The following is a 14,086-nucleotide window of genomic DNA, read 5'->3' on the forward strand; positions in this document are numbered from 1 at the left end:
GAGCAGGAGAATTGGGCAAGAGCCCTTCATCAGGAATGGCGTAACAGCCGTTCAAATCCCTACATCCTTCAGCTGCGGACCGTTTTATTTAAATTAAGTTCAAATTCATAGAATTATTCTGAGACTGCCGAATAGCCAACCATGAATACCTCATGTGGCTCTGTGCCGTCTGTTATTGAAGGAATTTGAGAAGCGCCTGGTACTGGGATGAATTGTAAATGGAATCGGTGGAGGAGGCGGATCCATGCGGGGGGCGTGGTTTATTGCCGTGGCGTGGTGACGCGTTCGAAGGGGCGGAGCTTGTGTCGGCTTCGCTTGGGCCGCCGGGGCGTGGCTAACCTTGAGTGACAGTGCGAATTAGGCGGTGCTGGTAGGCTGCGCGCGCAGTCAGAGTGCGTCCGTTTGCGGGGGACAGCCTCTGAGGTGAATTGTGAAAGAAACAGCATAACACAACGGTTCCTGTTAAACCGATTTATAGCTGCATAGCAATAAACTGAGGTAAGAGCTAAATAGCCCAAATGAATTTTTCAGTCTCAGTCTACGGCATGACTTCTGGCAGTGCTCTTTTGGTCTGGTGCAATGAATTTGAATTTTTTATTTTATCATATTTTCCCCGATCATTTATCTTCATGAAAACAGGTCAGTCTTTATTTTTTGGCTATTTCGTTTTAGTCTCTTGGTAATGTCAAGGTTATACAATTAGGCGAGACGGAAGGTTTTATTTTTCTTATTTTGTGTTTAAACATTTTCAGCTAAATGCCTTTTTTGTGAAAATCTCTGTCGGATAAAATGGCATCCGAAGCTCGTGTGTGGGTTAATTAAAGGATAATTGCTTACTGTTGAAATTCTAAAGCCTGGTCTTTCAATATACTGTATATTAATTCTGAGGATGAAAGGCTAAAGCTTTTTATTGCTGTTATTCTGCCAAAGTATTTCACCCATTGCATTTATCTTCTGTTGTTAGGCATTTTACTGCTTATTTAATGTGAATTTTACTTTAATTGCTGACAGTAACTGGTGGTGTTTTAATTCTGGTACTGGAAGTGTTAAAATGACAGTTTTTTAAATTCAGACTAAGTTAGAGATTTTGCTGCAGTTCTGATTAAGATGCTTTTCGGTGATGTCATACAAGCATTGAATGTTTTTCCTTGATATCAATGTTCTAATTATACCTTCTGTCTTAAGAATTAGCATAGTTGTGAATTTTATTGAGGTAACTGAATTGTCTTAATCTAAAGTTCAGAGTAATCCGTACAATTTGGTTTAGTAGACACAAAATTATTTCATATTTTTCTTCAGTTTGGAAATCACCAACATTGTATGGAATTGATGTAGTCTGGTGAAATGCTGCGCCCTAGGTCTTCAGCAATAAAATATAAGCTATGTATAAAAACACCATTGTGCCAAATCCAGCAGAATCATTCAACCAAAGTTTACAGCAATGCCTGTATGACAGTATGTTATGTATTAATTACATGCAGATCCCGTTGTATTTCCTGAATTGCTGTCTGTTTTTGTTTTAATCTGATATCATCTTCCATTTGATTTAATAGTTATGACTTGGATGTACTTTGTATACTGATTTGTATTTTCTTCATTATGGAATATTTTGGGCTTGCAATTTTAGAAACATAGGTTCCTGACGAAGGGTTTGTTTGGCTACAAGGGCAGAAAACATCATCATGCATGATGCTGTTAATCTACTATGATCTACCAAGTTCATACTGCATGTTTTGATTGTGGTTAACTTGTATCACGCTTAGCTATGTCAAGTTGTGTTTCATAATTTTGTCTTTTTGTTCAAATAGATATTTCAGTATAATGGTAGGTATATGAACTAGAGGAGTTTCTAAGGAGAACAGCTTGCACTCACTCTGTGTGGAATTTGCACATTCTCCCTATGTCTGCGTGGTTTCCTCCGGGTGCTCCGGTTTCCTCCCACTGTCCAAAGATGTGGAGGTTAGGTGAATTGGCCACACTAAATTGCCTGTATTGTTAGGTAAATGTAGGGGGATGGGTCTGGGTGGGTTGTTCTTTGGAGGGTCAAAGGGCTTGTTTCCACACTGTAAGTAATCTAATCCAATCTAGTGCATTTATCAATGGAATAGCTTTGACCCATTAATTTCAAGGATGTCTATGAACCTTGTGTTCAACTCTTTATAAATGCATGTATTAGCACCTGGATAGAATTCATTCTACAGACGAAAAACTATTTTTACTAGTGAATGTAACCTCTCCATTTACTACATAAACAAACAGGATGAAAATACCACTAGGTTAGGTAGGAATATATTCTGTTTCTGAGATTTGCAGTATGGTCTGCATGTTTATATGGAAGAGTTTAAGTTGACATAGTCTATCACCAGCACTGGAAAATCCAGGGTATTTTTGTTTGCTCATAGTTGTCTCTTTCTGTCGATCCTGAGTGTCTTAGTGACCAAATATGTACTGTTCAAGATATGCTGTTGCATGATGGAGAATGACCAGTTTGAGAATTAGTTAATTATATTAAAGCAGGGGTGAGGAATGGTTTGTGTTTACATCAAGAAAATCTTCGGTGGAGTAGGGCTTTTGAGCCTGGGGCTTGTTTGCTCCGTCTGCTTTTCTTTTCTCTCTTTTTCTCTCTGTTTCTCTCACTCTCTCTTTATTTTACTACTTGTTGAAGAGCTTGGTTGCGGTGATGACATTGGCAGGAGGTGGTCCTGGTGCGGACTCATGCCAGCTATGGCAGACGTGAGTTTGGGTTCCTGGTGGTGTCTGCTTCCAGCACAGAGTCATGGAGGTAGAAGTGAGTTTGTGCCCCATATGAGACCCGGTGACATTATCATTGGCTGCATCGGCGAGGTGGGCTCGAAGCGGAATTGCGGGGATAGAGTCAAGTTTTGTCTGGCGTGCTACCGAGCAGCATTGTGGCATCTGCATTGGTGAGGTCTAGTGAGGACTCTGTTGTGAGGGTGTTGGTGGAAGCGAGATGGTGCTGAAGAGTGGCAATTTTGGTTCTGGCAGTGGTGGCGTGGCAAAAGGGACTCCTGCATAGTCACAATGCCCACTGCCCGTTGCAGAGCACCTAACAAGAAGGATTGTAAAGTTGAACACTTTCTTTTATTTTTCTGCCTTTATATTCTGTTTTGGTTTATTTTTCAATGTTTTAAAATGGTGCCGGAATGGCGATACTTTAGAACACTTTTCTCTGTCATTTGTAACAAAATACATGTGGCAATAAATAATTCAAATTAACCAAAATGCAATAACTCATCACGACTTCTCTGCAGTGCATCCTAAACTCCTGACTTCCAACGCTTAGTAGGACAAGAGCAGCAGATACTTGGGAACACAATCTGCAGGTTCCCCTCCAAGGTGCTCGTTGTTCTTACTTGGAAATATGTCACTACTCCTTCACAGTTATTTAGTCAAAATTCAGGCGCACCTTCCCCGAAGCACTGTGGGGTATTTTTACACTTTAAGGAATTCCATGTTTCAGAAGGCAGCTTGCTGCTGCATTCTTCATAGAAATTAAGGATGAATATAAATGCTGGTCTAGCCTCCAATCTAGCCTAGTTCACATCCCATCAGCAAAAAATTTCAAAAAATCTCCTTGGAGTTAGGAGTAATGGTAGAGTCGTAGAGATGTACTGCATGGAAACAGACCCTTCAGTCCAACCCGTCCTTGCCGACCAGATATCCCAACCCAATCTAGTCCCACCTGCCAGCACCTGGCCCATATCCCTCCAAACCCCTCCTATTCATACACATCCAAATGCCTCCGAAATGTTGCAATTGTACCAGCCTCCACCACTTTCTCTTTTACATCTTTCCCCACTCACCCTAAACCTATGCCCTCTAGTTCTGGACTCCCCAACCCTAAGGAAAAGACTTTGTCTATTTACACTATACATGCTCCTCATAATTTTGTAAACTTCTGTAAGGTCATCCCTCAGCCTCCGACCCCAGCCTGTTCAACCTCTCCCTATAGCTCAGATCCTCCAACCCTGGCAACATTCCTTGTAAATCTTTTCTGAACCCTTTCAAGTTTCACAACATCTTTCTGATAGGAAGGAGACCAGAATTGCAAGCAATATTCCAACAGTGGCCTAGCCAATGTCCTGTACAGCCGCAACATGACCTCCCAACTCCTGTACTCAATACTCTGACCAATAAAGGAAAGCATACCAAACGCCTTCACTATCCTAGCGAAGAAGACGTTTGGTATGCTTCCCTTTATTGGTCAGAGTATTGAGTTCTAGGGTACACCTGATCAGGTCCTGGGGATTTATCCACCTTTTATGCATTTCAAGACATCCAGAGACTTCCTCCTCTGTAATTTGGACATTTTGCAAGGTGTCACCATCTATTTCCCTACAGTTTACATCTTCCATATCCTTTTCCACAGTAAATACTAATGCAAAATACTCGTTTAGTATCTCCCCCATTTCTGCGGCTCCACACAAAGGCAGCTTTGCTGATCTTTGAGGGGTGAAAATGTGTTGCTGGAAAAGCGCAGCAGGTCAGGCAGCATCCAAGGAGCAGGAGAATCAATGTTTCGGGAAGGGCTCATGCCCAAAATGTCGATTCTCTTGCTCCTTGGATGCTGCCTGACCTGCTGCGCTTTTCCAGCAATACATTTTCAGCTCTGATCTCCAGCATCTGCAGTCCTCACTTTCTCCTGATCTTTGAGGGGCCCTATTGTCTCTCTAGTTACCCTTTCGTCCTTAACATAATTATAAAAACCTTTTGGATTCTCCTTTATTCTATTTTCCAAAGCTATCTCTGTTCCCCTTTTTGCCCTCCTGATTTCCCTCTTCAGTATACTCCTACTGCCTTTACACTCTCCTAAGGATTCACTTGATCCATCCTGTCTATACCTTACATATACTTCCTTCTTTTTCTTAACCAAACTCTCAATTTCTTTAGTCATCCAGCATTCCCTATACCTACCAGCCTTTCCTTTCACCCTAACAGGAATATACTTTCTCTGTATTCTCGTTATCTCATTTCTGAAGGCTTCCCATTTTCCAGTCGTACCTTTTACCTGTGAACATCTGCCCCCAGTCAGCTTTCGAAAGTTCTTGCCTAATACCATCAAAATTGGCCTCTCTCCAATTTAGGCGTTCAACTTTTTGATCTGGTCTATCCTTTTCCATCACTATTTTAAATCTAATAGAATTGTGGTTGCTGGCCCCAAAGTGCTCCCCCACTGACACCTCAGTCACCTGCCCTGCCTTATTTCCCAAGAGGAGGTCAAGTTTTACACCTTCTCTAGTAGGTACATACTGAATCAAAAAACTTTCTTTACACACTTGACAAATTCCTCTCCATCTAAACCCTTAACACTATGGCAGACCCAGTCTATGTTTGGAAAGTTAAAATCCCCTACCATAACTACCCGATTATTCTTACAGATAGCTGAGATCTCCTTACAAATTTGTTTCTCAATTTCCCTCTGACTGTTAGGGGGTCTATAATACAATCTCAATAAAGTGATCATCCCTTTCTTATTTCTCAGTTCCACCCAAATAACGTCCCTGGATGTACTTCCGGGAATATCCTCCCTCAGCACAGCTGTAATGCTATCTCGTATCAAAAATGCCACTTCCCCATCTCTCTTGTTTCCCTTTCTATCCTTCCAGTAGCATTTGTACCCCGGAACATTAAGCTGCCAGTCCTGCCCATCCCTGAGCCATATTTCTGTAATTGCTATGATATCCCCAGTTCCATGTTCCTAACTATGCCCGGAGTTCATCTGCCTTCCCTGTTAGGCCTTTTGCATCGAAATAAATGCAGTTTATTAGTCCTACCTTGTCTCTACCTGCCCTGACTGTTTGACTTCTGTTCTCAAATGTATCAGTCTTAGATTGACCTCTTTCCTCTCCCTGCGTCCCCCCCCACCTTACCAGTTTAAATGCTCCCGTGCAGCTCCAGCAAATTTCCCTGCCAGTATATTAGCCCCCTTCCAATTTAGATGCAATCCGTCCTTCTTGTACAGGTCACTTCTACCCCAAAAGAGATTCCAATGATCCAAAAATGTGAATCCTTCTTCGATACACCAGCTCCTCAGCCATGCATTCATCTGCTGTATCCTCCTATTCCTGCCCTCACTAGCTCATAGCACTGGGAGTAATCCAGATATTACTACTCTCGAGGAGCTCGTTTTTTAAATTCCTGCCTAACTTTCTGTAATCTCCCTTCAGACTCTCAAACTTTTCCCTTCCTATATCGTTGGTTCCAATGTGGACAATGACCTCTTGCTGGCCCCTCTCCCCCATGAGAACACTCTGCACTTTCTCGGAGACATCCTTGATCCTGGCATCAGGGAAGCAACACACCCTTCTGATTTTTCGCAATTGGCCACAGAAACGTCTGTCTATACCTCGACTAGAGAATCACCAAATACAATTGATCTCTTGGAACCCCTCGTTGCATTAGAGCCAGTCTCAATACCAGAAACTTGGCTGTTCGTGCTACGTTCCCCTGAAAATCCATCCTCCATCTACATTTTCCAAAATAGCATAATTGTTTGAAATGGGTATAGCCACAAAAGACTCCTGCACTAACTGCCTTACCTCTCTTACCTTTCCTGGATTTAACCCATCTATGTGACTGTATCTGAGACTTTTCCCCAATTCCTATAACTGCCATCCATCACATACTGTTGTTGTTGCAAATTTCTCATTGCTTCTAACTGTCTTTCCAATCGATCCATTCGATCTGATAAGATTCGCAACCAACAGCATTTATGGCAGATATAATCCGCTGTAATCTTAAACTCTCTTTAAACTCCCACATCTGACGAGAAGCACATTTCACTCTACTAAAGGCCATTTTTGCTCCTTCACAATCTACAGACCCAGAAAATAACACCGTCTTATTCCTCTACAAACACTGTCCCAGGTTAAGTTAATAGTTATGGATTATATTTTAAGTTTAATCAAGAGATATATCTCCAAAAACATATAATCAAGAAAGAACCCACTCTGCCCACTACTGCAGCCTTTCTGTAGGTCACACTTAAAACAACAGTACACTTATCTGCTTCTGTGTTGTGAACTTCACCCAACAGTTCCTCCAAGATCAGTTGTGAATTTCACTGTTTGTTAATTTTCCCAGACGCACTCCGATGTCCAGCAGTTCATGAATTCAAACAGCAAAGGCAGTGTCAGTTTTTTTCTTTCTCTTTCTCCTGCACTGACCTCACCATGTGCTTCCTTTGTCTGTTCTTCTCCCTTTTAAAACTGTTGTTGTTTTGACTTCCTTTTTCTCCTAAGTTCCAAAACAATGCAACAGTATATAAAACAGTAAATGCTGCTCCTGGAATTTGAGGAAATCACGTCCAGCACCTAAAATACCTCAAAAAAAAAGGAGCAGCTGTTACAGCCAGAAATTTTTCCTGTCCTCCATCTTGGATTAATAGCAGCATAGATAATGTGAACAAAGCACAAGGATACGTGAATCATAGAATGCAATAGAGATTTCTTAGCCCTTCGAGTCTGTGCCACCAAGAATGCACACTATCCACACTGGTCCCAATCTCCTGCACTAGGCCTCCGGCCTTGAATGTTATGATACTTCAAGTGCTCATCCAAATACTTTTAAAAAGTTCTGTGGATCCCCTCTCAACTGTCCTCCGACACAGTGCAATCCAGAACCCCTTCCCACTCTGAGTGAGAAAGCTTTTCCTCAAAACCTCCTGCTTTTCACTTCAAAATTATGCCCCCTTGTCCCTCATAATCTTATACAACTTGATCAGGTAACTTCTAAGCCTAATCTGCGCTCACAAAAACATCGCATGCTTATCCTGTCTTTGGTCATAGCTGAAATGCATCTTCCAAGACAATATTCTGGTGAATTTCCTTTTCAGCCCCTCTTTCCTATATAGTGGTGATCAGAACTGCACACACTACTCTAGCTGTGGCCTAACCAAAGTATTGTTCAGTTCCAACATGGCCTCCCCGCTTTTAGAATCTTTACCAACACTGTAAGTATCCCATATGCTGCCTTAACAATCCATTGTCCTGCCCTGTCACTTCTCGGATTCTGTAGTCAAGCGCTCCAAAATCCCTCTGTTCCTCTGAGCTTTCTAGTGTCCTGCATTTATTGAGTATTCCCTCATCATGTTCCAAAGTGCATTACTTCACATTTTATCATGGTTAAATTCCATCTGCTGCTCATCTGCCCATCTGACAAATCTCTTCATATCCACCTGTAACCTAACACCTTCCTCCTCACTGTAACACACCTGGAAACTCTTTGTATCACCCGCAACTTTACTTATCATTCTCCCACATTCTTATCAATATCACTTATGAATATTGCAAACAAGAAGGAACCTCGCACTGACCCCTATGGTATGCTGCTGCACATCGGGCTCTAGACTCGCAAACGGCCTTCTCCCAAAGCCCTGTTTCTCCTGTCACTAAGCTAATTTTCGATTCAACTTGTCAAATTATCCTTTATCTCATGAGCTTTTATCTTTTTCAGTTTCCCATGAGGGATGTCATCACAGGCCTTGATGAAATCCATATAATCCACAGAGTAAGTTTGCAGATGACACCAAAATTGGAGGTGTGGTGGACAGCGAAGAGGGTTACCTCAGATTACAACAGGATCTTGACCAGATGGGCCAATGGGCTGAGTAGTGGCAGATGGAATTTAATTCAGATAAATGCGATGTGCTGCATTTTGGGAAAGCACTTGTGCACTTAATGGTAAGGTCCTAGGGAGTGTTGCTGAACAAGGAGACCTTGGGGTGCAGGTTCATAGCTCCTTGAAAGTGGAGTCACAGGTGGATAGGGTAGTGAAGAAGGCGTTTGGTATGCTTTCCATTATTGGTCAGAGTATTGAGTACAGGAGTTGGGAGGTCATGTTGCGGCAGTACAGGACATCGGTTAGGCCACTGTTGGAATATTGCTTGCAATTCTGGTCTCCTCCCTATCAGAAAGATGTTGTGAAACTTGAAAGGGTTCAGAAAGGATTAATAAGGATGTTGCCAGAGTTGGAGAATTGGAGCCATAGGGAGAGGCTGAACAGGCTAGGGCTGTTTTCCCTAGTGTTGGAGGCTGAGGGGTGACCTTATCGAGGTTTACAAAATTGAGGGGCATGGCTAGGGGAAATAGGTAGAGTCTTTTCCCTGAGGTCAGGGAATCTAAAACTAGAGGGCATAGGTTCAGGGTTTGAAGGGAAAGATATCAAAGAGACCTTCGGGGCAACTTTTTCATGCAGAGAGCGGTACGTATATGGAATGAGCTGCCAGAGGAAAGTGGTGGAGGCTGGTACAATTGCAACATTTAAGAGGCATTTGGATGGGTATATGAATAGGAAGGGTTTAGAGGAATATGGGCCGGGTGCTGGCAGGTGGGACTAGATTGGGTTGGGATATCTGGTTGGCATGGACGGGTTGGACCGAAGAGTCTGTTTCCGTGCTGTACATTTCTGTGACTCTGTGACTCGATAGCTGCCTTACCCTCATACACACACTTCGACACCTCTTCAAATTTGCACCAGGTTTGTTAGGCGCGATGTTCCCTGACGAAGCCATGCTGACTATCGCAAAGGGTGCTACAGGTTTGGAAGTCCTTCCACAAATGGCAGTGGATGCTGGATAAGTTAATTTTAAATCTGAGGTCGATAATTTTTTTTTGTGTGGAGCAAGAGTATTAAGGGATATGGACCAAAAGCAGTTATATAGAAATAGGCCACAGATAAGCTATGATCTCATTGTTGAAAAAGGCTTGTGATTGTATGAGCTACTCCTGTTCCTGTGTTCCTACTTAAATGATGATAATTGGTCCTATAGAATTTGGAAATTAATGGTACATAAGAAAATAATTGAATAAGACTGTAAACCACAGGTGCAGAAGTAGGCCATTTAACATTTGAGTCTGCTCCTCCAGTCAATGAGATCATGACTTCAACTCCACTTTCTAGCCTTTTATTGCAACAACCTTTGATTCCCTTTCTAATTAAAAATCTATCTATCTTTGCCTTGAACATAGTAAATAACACAGCCTTCACAGTCATCTGCAGTAAAGATTTCCACAAAACTGCCAACTTCTGAGAGAAGAAATTCATCCTCATCTGTTTTTAAATGTGCTAATCCTTTGATGTGAGATTATTCTGCATTCCCCTGTCAAGTTCTCTAAGAATGTCATAGGCTTCAATAAGATCACCTCTGATTCAGTAAGTGCAGGCCCAGTCTACTCAACCTCTTCCTCATAAAATACCCTCCATAACTAGTTTTAGCTGAGAGAATCTTCTCTGGACTGTCCCCAGTGTGAGTATATCATTGTTTAGATAAGTGGAATAAAACTGTTCATTGTATTCTACCTGATGTCTGATTAGTGCCTTGTATAGTTTTAGCAAAACCTCCTTACTTTTTATATTGTATTTCCCTTGAAATAAAAACTAACATTACATTTGCCTTCCTTTTTACCTACTGAACTTGGCTGCCAGCATCTTTGTAGTTTGAGGATGAGGCCTCCCAAAACCCTTTGTTCTGTAGCTTTCTGCACACACATTCTCCATTTAAATAATATTCAGCTACTCTATCCTTCCACGTAAGTGCATAATTTTCTATCTTCCCACAATGTTTTCCATCTGCCAAGTTTCAGCCCACATGCTTCGTGTCTCTATATTCCACTGCAGGCATTCATCCTCAGGATGTGCTTTTCCACACATTTTTGTGTCATCTGCAAACTTGGTTGTAATACATTCACTTTCTTCATCCAAGTCATTTATTTATTTATTTATTTATTTATTTATATGTATATGTGTGTGTGTATGTGTATATACATACATATATATGTATGTGTATATATATATGTATATGTATGTACATACACACACACACACACGTGTATATATATATTTATATATTTTATATATATATCTCTAAGCACTGATTCCTGTCGCACTCCACTTGTAACAAGTTGCCATTCTGAAAATGCTCTCCTTTTCTCAACTGTCTTCTATTTGGTCGCTAATCCTCTTATCCGTTCTAATACACTCCTTTGACCACAGGCTGTTATACTATTAAATAACTTCATGTGTGATACCTTATCAAACACCTTTGAAAATCCATATTTATTACATCCACTGCTTCCCCTTTATCTGACTTGTTACCTCCTCAGAGTTCTGGTAAATTTGTCAGGTGTAATATCTCCTCCATAGAGCCAATATTGACTCTGCTTGACTATATTATTATTTATAAATGCTCTGCTATTACATCTTTTATACTAGACTCTGACAGATGTGATTTAGGTCAGTGAGCATAACCTGCCTTTTTATCTAATTTCCTTTGTAAATTAGCAAATAAAAAGAATAGGTAAAACATTACAAGAGTAGTTAAGTGGGAGGATGGAATGGAGAGAGGACTTGGTGAAATTACCATCACAAGGGGCATAGTACTAAGCAAACCCATGAATGTGGGGACTGACAAATCTCCATGTCTGGATTGACTTCATCTTCAGGTCTTCAAAAAGGTTGATAATGAGGTATTCGATTCATTGGTACTAATTTTTGAAAATTCCCTTGGTTTAGGAAAGGCTTCATTTGAGTCGAAAATAGCAAATATAACCGTCCTATTCTAAATGTCTAAAATGAACCTTCCAGCTCAGTTAGCAAACCTATATCCAGAACATAATCTAATACTGAGTATTTATATTTCTGTCTTCAAAACTTCCCTCCAGATAGTTTTGACAGACCTCTTTATCTCATGGCCATAAAGCAATTCAAAAGTGACAGATCTAGTAGATTCATTTTGGGGAATCTCTGGTAGCAAGTTGCAAAAAAGCTAATCCTTTGGATACACTTGACAGTCTGTCCTAATCGTGGTTTTGGCAGTCTGATAGTACAATTCCAAAGCTCCCTGTATTTGCTGATGACATGATGTTGGTGCAGTTGTTTTATAGCCATGATATGCTGAAAATGATTAGACAAAGTCAGAGTACCTGAGATTGTTATGACCTACCAATGCAAATAAGTTAAAATAACTGAGTTAACCTTTCCATGAGTACCATGGTTGTAATTGTCCATAAATAAGTAGCTTCTGGAAGTTGAGTTGTTATAGCTATAACTTTAAGTATATACTGATGTCCCGCTTGCAGTTTGGCAATGATTCTACTAATGCTCAATTTACTCAGATCGGTTACTGAAGAACCAGTTTCCAAGGTGCTGGTTTCATTACACGGGTTTTCTTACTACCTGACATGCACAGCACATTTTAGAGAACTTCACCACATCTTTAAGAAGTCTTGGCCAGGTAAAATACCTGTTCATTGATGCTTGTATCTCCTTATTCCTACATGTCTTGCCATAGGAATCACATGTGCTACTTTGTATGATTATTTGAGGAAGAACATTGTTTGCTGATCTGTGAGGATATCTCCAATTCCTTCTCCATTTTAATCTTGTTTAGGATCACTGGGAGAGTGTGCTGGAAATCAAGTTGTGCTATTTCCAGAGTCAACAGAAAAGTTAAATGTTTTAGAGTATGCTAAGTTTCCCAATTTACCTGCTTTTGAGGCCCAGAATGATAGAAAGCACGGACCAGGTGTCTGTTCGCTCTCACTCTAGTTCACAGGTCACTCATTTATGATAATTGCCGTGGGTGTCTAGTTCCTTGCTTTACAAAACTTACAGGTGCCCTTTCGAACACTGGCTTCAGAACATGTTTTGGAACATTGGTTGTGGCAATGTAATAGCATTTCAGAACTCCTTCAGCCACTAACTTCTTTAAATCTGCATCTGCTTCTCATGCCTCAACTATTGAAGATGCCCCAAATAGGTGACAAACTTGGTTTAGCCATTTTTGTGGTCATTATAATTGACAGAAAAATCCCTGGAACATATTCCATAAATACTGTGTCTCTTGTAACTTCTCTTAGACTGCCCATGATTATAGCTGAAGCTTTGACTTTCATTCCACCAAATCATCACTCAGGAGTAAGTCAAGTCCATGCATGGATAATTTTTAAATTAACCAACTGTGACTGGCCCACATAAAGGGTCACACTCTAAATTGGACTTTGAACAGTGGAACTGGAATGTCCTGTGCACGTAACGTAAGTGTTAGTACACAAGATTTCATGAAATTTTCTGGCAGGAAAACAAAATCCTTCTCATTGTTTTGGGTTTGGCTGTATCATTTGCCTAAAGGAAAACATCTCATCTTCCACCGTGGGACCCTCCAACCACATGGCATCAATGTCAGCTTCACCAGTTTTGCCTTTATGCCTCCTGCATGAACTCATCTGTATCCAGTATAGCTCTTTTTACCATGTCATAATTCCTCAAAATCTCTTCTGACTGTGAAGCATAAATTTCTTGTGCATTACCTGTCAATTTACCATACCTGGGGAATGTCTGATATTGTTCTGGTCAATTTTCCTGTCTCGTTATTTTCTCAAAGGGCATTAAAGAATGTCTTCACATCCAATTCCCTAAAATTCTGGTAGGTCTGTGCAAGCTTAAACACTTCCTTAGCAGTTTTTATGCTATCAGTAGGGTTTTCCTAATCTTCCTCATGGCTGGGTTCTCTTTTTTTTAAGGCAGTGTCATTCCAAACTAAACATTCCCTGGCGTGCACACCTTTTTTTCACCTTTGCACTTCTAAATCTAGTTTCATAAATTATTTGTCTTTGTCTCTCTCTGCCCTTTAGAAGTCCAACATTTTTTATTTTGAGCTGCTTTATTTTTCTCCATACTCAAGCTACTTAAGTCAATACTATCTGACTTTGATTTTTCGCTGCACCGCGTACCTGATGTATTTCTACTAAAACTCAAATGTGTCGCTAGCCTATGGATTATGTTTGCCTTCTTAGCTTTTGCAGACAATTCCACTCCCAATTTATTTGTCAGTTCAATCCATCTGGCTTTTGTAATTTCATTTCAGCTTGTCAGGGGCTACTTTTCCATTTGCAGAAAGTTTCCAGTATCACTTCTTTCTATGTAATAATTTATCTCATACTGATACCATATGCATATCTTCATTTCTCTATTCCATAATAATTCCAGACAAACCCCTAATCTCTTGTCATGACCTGTTTGGAAAAAAACTGCCAATTTAAGCATGACTATTTTCCAGGTTCTAATC

The 14,086-nt window shown here is 40.7% G+C and overlaps 1 protein-coding gene across 4 annotated transcripts in view; it reads left to right on the forward strand.

Annotated features, from left to right (window-relative positions):
* The first annotated feature begins 412 nt into the window (after positions 1 to 412).
* The window catches only part of otud7a (OTU deubiquitinase 7A), a 153,892-nt gene continuing 140,218 nt past the window's right edge, over positions 413 to 14,086 (forward strand). For all 4 annotated transcript variants that reach the window (XM_060853599.1, XM_060853598.1, XM_060853600.1 and 1 more), the window contains exon 1: positions 413 to 498. The gene's annotated coding sequence lies outside the window, so the exon portion shown is untranslated. The remainder of the gene's footprint in view (positions 499 to 14,086) is intronic.

Source organism: Hemiscyllium ocellatum, chromosome 42 (assembly GCF_020745735.1).
Source record: "Hemiscyllium ocellatum isolate sHemOce1 chromosome 42, sHemOce1.pat.X.cur, whole genome shotgun sequence".
NCBI classification, from domain to species: domain Eukaryota; kingdom Metazoa; phylum Chordata; class Chondrichthyes; order Orectolobiformes; family Hemiscylliidae; genus Hemiscyllium; species Hemiscyllium ocellatum.